The sequence below is a fragment of the Pogona vitticeps genome, chromosome 6 (genome assembly GCF_051106095.1).
Source record: "Pogona vitticeps strain Pit_001003342236 chromosome 6, PviZW2.1, whole genome shotgun sequence".
Classification (NCBI taxonomy): Eukaryota; Metazoa; Chordata; class Lepidosauria; order Squamata; family Agamidae; genus Pogona; species Pogona vitticeps.
This window is the reverse complement of record NC_135788.1, coordinates 119146972-119154742: the sequence shown is the minus strand read 5'-3', so window position 1 is coordinate 119154742 and position 7771 is coordinate 119146972.

The following is a 7771-nucleotide window of genomic DNA, read 5'->3' as shown; positions in this document are numbered from 1 at the left end:
CCTCCATCCTGCAACCCCCTCCTTGATGCAAAGCGCGTCCTCCCCTCCCCTGAGAGCCTGTCTTGCACCACCCAAACCGGAGGGGCCTTCCAAGTGGTGGCCCCCAGGCCACTTGCCTGCACGTTTCGTGGGCACTGACAGTCTGCTCTCCTGTATCGCTAAGCAGGGTCTGGCCTGGTGACTTCACGGATGGGAGGCTCCCAGCAAGCCGGAGATTGCCGTATACCCTGTTTCCCTGATAATCAGACCTCACCTGAAAATAAGCCCTAGTAGGATTTTTTCAGGATGCTCGTCATATAAGCCCTACCCCCAAAAAATAAGCCCTAGTTAAGAGAAACCCCTGCCCTCCACCCTTGTGCAGCAACCAGAAGAAGAGGACAGGACTGTATTTGAATAAATATAGACGGTTGTACATGAAAAAATTAAAACTTCCCCTGAAAATAAGCCCTAATGCATTTTTCGGAGCAAAAATTAATATCAGACCCTGTCTTATTTTCGGGGAAACGCGACAGAAGTGTCGGGCACAACCCAGGGACACCTTGTAAGCTTTGAAGGCAGAAAGTCTCCGCTTATTTAGGAAGGGTTAAAAAAGATCCTTCTGAGAAGCCGTTTCTGCTCTGCTGGTGATGAAAGGCTTCTGGTATCGATGGGGATAAAATCTTGCTCACAGGACCATCCGAAAGCACGGGAGGATGAACACCAGTTTACAGATGAGTCAGCGCAGAAGGGAGATTTATTTCCGTTCCCTTTCATCCGGAAAGGAACATCTCTCCACAGACAGACAGACAGACATTGCCTTCTATAGTTTATCAGCTGGGCTTGTTTGGAAATAAGGTTGAGGTTCTTGGAACTGACCAACCTTTTAATTTGATGAATAATAGTCTGTGTTTCCAGATTAGTTGATCGAGGCTGTATGTGTGCACACCCACCCACTCCTGGAAGGAAATCCCATGGAGTTCAATGGGGATGATAGCTTTGAAATATTACTTTTGAAGACAACATCTCCCGGATGGCCAGCATTGCTAATGTTCAGAGTGAGAAGTAGAGAAGGGGTTAGTGCCCCAGAGTGTTTTCCAAGTTCTGCGTCCAAGAGCTTGCTGCATCTGTGTAAACATGGGGAAGGCTTACTGGAGAGTAAGCCCATTGAACAGAGCAAGAGTGAATTTGGAGTAAACTTTTCAGTTACCGCGTTGGAAGAGAGTTTTGTGGATGCTTCGGATCAGCAAAAAGAAACGGGTTCCAGATCAAACCTGAACTTTTCTCTAGAGTTTAAGATGACTCAATGGAAGCTATCGTTTGGGCGCATCGCGTGAAGACAAGACTCCCTTGAAAAAAGGATACTGATGCTGTTCAAAAGAAAATGTTGGAATAGAGGAAGACTTTAAATGGAGATGGAACAACTCAATAAAGGATCCCCAACCTTGACTTTGCAAGACCTGAGCAAGCAGGACTTGTTAGAGGTCACAGATTCATAGGGTCACCCTAAGTGAGAAGCATCTTCATAGCATCTATTGACAAGAACCACAGCAAGCCGCTCATAAACTTCTGAACTGTTGCAATTGATCCGGAACTTTGTTTGCTAGCCAGAAACAAGGGAGTTTCCCTTTCTCTTTGCCCCCAGTTTTTGCCATCGTGTCAGATAAACCGTGGTTCCGTCCCTGACATATTTCTTTGGCAAGCAATTAAAAAAAAAATAACAATCTAAATGCATGAGTCTTAACTTATGAAGCATACTACCTGTTCAGGAGGGGGGGGGGGTTGCATCAGTATCTCAGAGGAGAGGTACATTATTTGAAAAGAATAATGTGCTAACTCCGAGTTTCATGCGGAAAAATGAGGAGCTGCTTTCTGGGACGGTCCTAGAATTTTTCGGCCATTCTGCAACAGTTACCTTTTCTTTCTTTCTTAACTTGTGCTTGTAGTGCAGATCCCAGGGGGCTGCGCCCCACACGCAAATCTCCCCACCCCAAATCGGCCACTCCCTGTGGCAAAAAAACACCATCTCCCCACCCCAGCAGGTTCTAAGTGAAGTGAATGGAGAGCGGTGCCCACCCATTTTTTCCGCTTTTCTGACCCTCATCCCAAATAGACACACCGCCGGCAGGTTGGAAAGAAGGCACAGGAGTTTCCTCTTCATGATAAAAACGTCGTCGTGAAGCAGATTCGTCGTAATGCGGGTAATCGTAAAGAAATTTACGACTGTACAAGAAATTGTACAAGAAATTGAGAAACACAGATCTCTGTGCATCCAGACATTTGGCAGGCCGGTGAAGAGTTCACCCTAGTTGCCACCGCCTGGATCCAGCTGGCATTTCCAGGAACTAGCTTGCCTCCCTCCCTCCGCCCAGTGCCAAAGGGATCTGCTTTGATTTGTGGGCCCCGGGGAGGGTGCTGCCCTCCGCCTGTCATCAGCCGTGGCGGGCGTTCCTGCATTCTCTGGGTGCAGGGATCCACGTCACCCGGTTGGCAACGCTTCGGAATAAAATCATGAAGCTGCTGTTGCTTCATTGTCATGGGAACTGGTGCGCTTCATGGTCGGGCAATGTGTGCTGAAGGCCAGTGGTTGCCCCATCCATGCGGCAAGAGCATTTCCTAAGAAACGGTGTCACCGCATCATCTGAGGGATGTGTCACCAGCTGGACCACTTCCTACCTCAGTTATGGGTTTCCCCTCCTTCCACCAGTTTCCATCGCGGCCTCCTTTGAGGGACATTCTTTCCCCTTGTTTCTTTGTTTGATTTAAAATATTTGTTCCCTGCCTTTCTCCTGAAAAGGACCCAAGCTTATAGTAAATAAAGAGCATTAAAAGCTAGGAGCAGTACATTATTACGATAACTGAAAAAGAACGAAATATAAGAAGGAGGCCAACCAAATGGAGCGAGTCCAGAGGAGGGCAAAATGGACGGGCAGGGGACTGGTAGGCCTAGGAGGAAAGACGGAAAGAACTGGGTAGGTTTAGCCTTGAGAAAAGACGGAAGGGAGATAACATTGCTCTTTTCAAATACTTGAATGGTAGTCATAGAGAGGAGGGGCAGGATCTGTTCTCCATCATCCCAGAATGCAGGACACACAAGAATGGACTCGAGCGACAGGAAGCCAGATTTCAGTCGAATATCAGGAAAAACTTCCTAACTGTTAGAGCAGTACAACAACGGAACCCATAACCTCAGGGAGTTGTGGTGGGTGCTCCAACGCTGGAGGCCTTCAACAAAAAACTGGACCACCGTCTGTCTGATCTGCTTTGATTTTAATTCCTGCCTTGGACAAGGAGGGGTTGGGCTTGGAGGATGGCCTTCTCAGACCCCTTCCAGCTCAATTGTTTTAGGATTCTATAATATTTGAAACTACAGTGGGGTCTTGACTTGAGAACTTAATCCGTATTGGAAGGTGGTTCTCAAGTCAAAAAGTCTGTAAATCAAGTCTCCATTGACCTACAGTGCATTGAAAATCGATTAATCCCGTAACAGGCCGTTTTTTTCCATTTTGGTTTTTTCTGGTCTGTAAGTCAAATCTCAGTCTGCAAGTCAAACATAAATTTTGTGGCCAGAGAAGTCTGTAACTCAAAAAGTCTGTAAGTCAAGCCGTCTGTAAGTCAAGGGTCCACTGTAGCAGATAAATACCAGGACCAACAATATATTTAAAGCAATAGAAACACAACAGTCCTGTTTCGAGAACTCTTCCCTCAGTGACAGCCAGTCATTAACAATACATAGTAGCTCTGACAGGATGTAATTTGTCTCAATAAGACACAAATTTCTGAGGAGGACGTGGGGAGGGGACACACAAGATTTCAGCTTTTTCGGCTCAACCCTGTTCCTCCACACGTGGCGCGGACAACCTCAGGAGGTCCATGAGTCATTCTCAACCACCCCAGAACTACTGAAGCCTCTTCCGGAGAGCAGGAAGGGTTTCTAAGAGAGAGTTTGAGGCTTTAAAAAAGAGAAAGATTGTGATGCTTAATCTGCGATTTCAAGATCATCTCCCTTCTGTGGTTCTTCAAGTGTCCCTGTGGTGCCCCCGTGGTGGAGAAACCCGGAGCCATAACAAAGGTGGAACGACCAGGGCTTTCCCCCAGGGTATCAACATTTAAGGGGTAAAAAACTTTGTAGCTCGAACGGCACTCATCCTGACCCCCTCAAGCATAGAGAGTGCAGCCAGCCTACCTTCCCAAGCAGAGGGAAGATGCAAGTCATCTGTCCAAATTCCAGGATGATGACTGCATGCATTTTTCCCCATTGCTCCATCTTTTCCTCGTAAATCCAGGACTTCTCTCACGTAGCCCAAGCTTAAGACCTAGGAAGCAAAATAGTTAAGGCTCCGGAGCACTGGTTTCCAATTTGGGGTCTCCGGATGTTCTTGGACTAAAACTCAGTTTTGGCAATACCCTGGACTTCACTCCCTTCCTAAAACACCCCACCCCCTTGAACAGATTACCTCTTGCCTGTCCCGTTGGTAAAGGAGAAGGGACACCAAACTCAGAATTCAGAGGAGAAAACAACACAGAGGAAAAGATTCCCAGTGTTGTAAATTCATAAAGTCCTTTCTTGGCCATTGGTGATGCTTAAGATCTTCAGACCACAAAACCAGAAGGCAACACAAGATGTGGCCAACTGTTGTTGCCATTGGGAGGTTCAAAATAACAAAAATCATGGGCCATAACGTCAGTTCAGACTTATGGCTACCCTTTTTCAGGGTCTCTTAGGTGCAGTTCCCCATTCCCTTCTTCCGGGGGCGCCCTGGGACGACGGTGCAGCTGGTTACCCAGGCTGGCTCTTCTCCCAGGAGACACAGGACGGGATTCAAACTCCCAACTTCTGGCTCCACAGCCAGGGACCTAAACCGCTGGGCTATCCAGCCAGCATGATGGCATACTCATAATAATTACGCCAGGTGCACAGCACAAATAGTGTAATTTGGGGGGGGGGGCGGCTGTTGAACCACAACTTTGGACACTTCATTCTGAGGCTCTGCAGACCTCCCTCTGTGGCTGACAGAAAGGGACGCTAGATTTGATTGTGCGGTTTGCACAACTGGATCCGAAAGAGGGCTCGGCAGCGTAGCCTCCTGCTCCATCGATTCCTCCCTCTTTCACCTCGGATCACACCATTCCTGCAAGTTTTTATATATATATATATATATATATATATACTGGAGTGAAGCAAAAAAAAAAAAACAACCCAAAAAAAATGCTTGCAGAACCTGTAGGAACACAGGTAGCAGGGAGACCAATTTTACACTGCAAAGCTGTTTTATATGGAGTCAGACTACCACAGGAGCTAGAATGGTAACTGGTGGCCATCGGCAACGGCTTGCCCAACGGCCGGAGAGGTTTCAAGCATCCCCACCACCCCTCTTGTTTGTTTTAAGAGGGGATATGTGGGGAACGGGATGTCAAATATTCAACCGAGACTCTCCCCTGTGTGTTCACCAGCCAAACCTAGCTTCTTTCAATTGACATTAGCCTTTCTTTAAACCTACATCTGGTCTCCGAATTAGTAGACTCCCTGATGCCATCTGGGTTCCCAAAATGGTGGACTACAAATCCCATCCTCCTTCATGTGCAGGCGGAGAATGATGGGAGTCGTTGTCGAAAACAGCTGGAAGGTCGCAGGCAGACCTGGGGGGGGGCGTTTCTCTTCCCTGTCCATATTCAGCAATAAGGAAGCTTGCTTTTAAGTTATAAAATGGGGGTCACTTCTGGGGGGCCAGAAAAAGAACCTATGGGTTATCAGGTATACGAAGGGTCTGTCTCCCCAAAAACCCCGAGGGGTAGAAGCAAGGTAGAAAAACTGCCACAACATCATCAAGAGAGCTTCATGGCTGAGCTGATCGAAAACTATGTCTCCTGATCCTGATTTATCATAGGATCAGACAATAAATGAACTGGAAGGGGCCTTAAAAGGCCATAGAGTCCAACCCCCCAGCTCAAGGCAGGAATCCAAATCGAAGCAGATCGGACAGGTGGTCACTTTTCTCTTGAATTCCTCCAGCGTTGGAGTGCTCTATAGTTGGAAAACCCCGGAAAGGGTCACCATAAGTTGCAATCGACGAGGACACCTTTGTAAATAGTGAGATTTTCTTTAAATGCTGAAAGAAAGGCCATGCGAAATCAATCTTCCATGTTTCTATATGAAATCTAAATAAATATTTCTGACGAAATCTGAGGCCTCAACTCTCTTGGCCCTGAAAAATCCCTGGTCTACTCTACGGAGGCTCCTCCATCCCTCCTGACCTTCTCCTTCTCTGGAGACCAAAAAAAAGTGACTTTTGTGGACTGCAGCTCCCAGAGTCCACAGTGGCTGGGGGATTCTGGGAACTGTAATCCAGAAAAGTGAGTACGCCAAGCCCTAGGTCTCCCTTCCTCTGGCACTATTCTGGTCCTACCAGCTGATAAATTCTCCTGCCAGCACAGTCTGGGTGGGGCACCCTTGGGTGTATTTTCCAGGAGATGCAGAAGGTTATCTTTTTCCCTCCCTTCAATTTTTGTTTGTTTGTTTTTCTTCCCCACTTTTTCACATTCAGGAGTCCTGGTCTTGCACCTTTTTTGTTCTTTAGTCGTTAAGTCGTGTCCGACTCTTCGTGACCCCATGGACCAGAGAGCACGCCAGGCCCTCCTGTCTTCCACGGTGTCCCGGAGTTCGGTCAAATTCATCTTGGTCGCTGCGATGACCCTGTCCAGCCATCTCGTCCTCTGTCGTCCCCTTCTCCTCTTGCCCTCACATTTTCCCAACATCAGGGTCTTTTCCAGGGAGTCTTCTCTTCTCATGAGATGGCCAAAGGATTGGAGCCTCAGCTTCAGGATCTGTCCTTCCAGGGAGCACTCAGGGTTGATTTCCTTCAGAACGGATAGGTCTGATCTCCTTGCATTCCAGGGGACTCTCAAGAGTCTCCTCCAGCACCATATTCAAAAGCATCCATTCTTCGGCGGTCAGCCTTCTTTATGGTCCAGCTCTCACCTGCACCTTTGGCCAACTGCAATTGCATGACCTTGTTTGGAGGGATACCGAGCCTTCCTGCAAACTCTCTACCTCGCTTCCTTGACACAGAACGGTCACTAGTCCAAAATCTTCACCATTTCAAGAAGATCCTTCCTTCATTCGGAGAGGACACAATATTAAATCTGGCAGCTGTCTGCCTGCTCTTGCAGGATTTGAACTTGCCAAGGGTTGAGCACCAGGTCAGATGCTATGTCTGATGAATAATAATAATAATAATAATAATAATAATAATAATAATAATCATCATCATCATCATCATCATAATAGGCACAGTCAATCAAAATTATAAAAACATTGACTGGTATTCTAGAACTAAATATCTTTTAAATATCAGTGCAGCATGTACGTTGTTCCCAATACAGTATACCCTTTTTTATAATAAATTATTATCATTAGTAGTAGTAGTAGTAGTAGTATAACATACATAAAAACAGAGAACAAATCAAACAAAAATACACAGACCTGAGGAGAAAAGTACCTTGAAACGAACTAATTAACTAAATCAAAAAATCAATAAATCAATGACCTTTGAACTGCAGAGCTAGAAGGGACCCTATGGATCTCCTTATGGTGTCCCTGTATGTACAAAACATAATTTTCTGTGGAAGACGTTGCAACTTCTGATGTGTCAACAGAATGGGAGTGGAAGCCGGAGTTGCTGTCCATCCGTTAGACGAAACAAGGCGATCCCAAGCAGACCAGAGGGTGACATATCCCGGGAATTATCAATCCAGCAGTGTGAGGTTTGCTAGATATGGGGGAGAGCCGCACCTG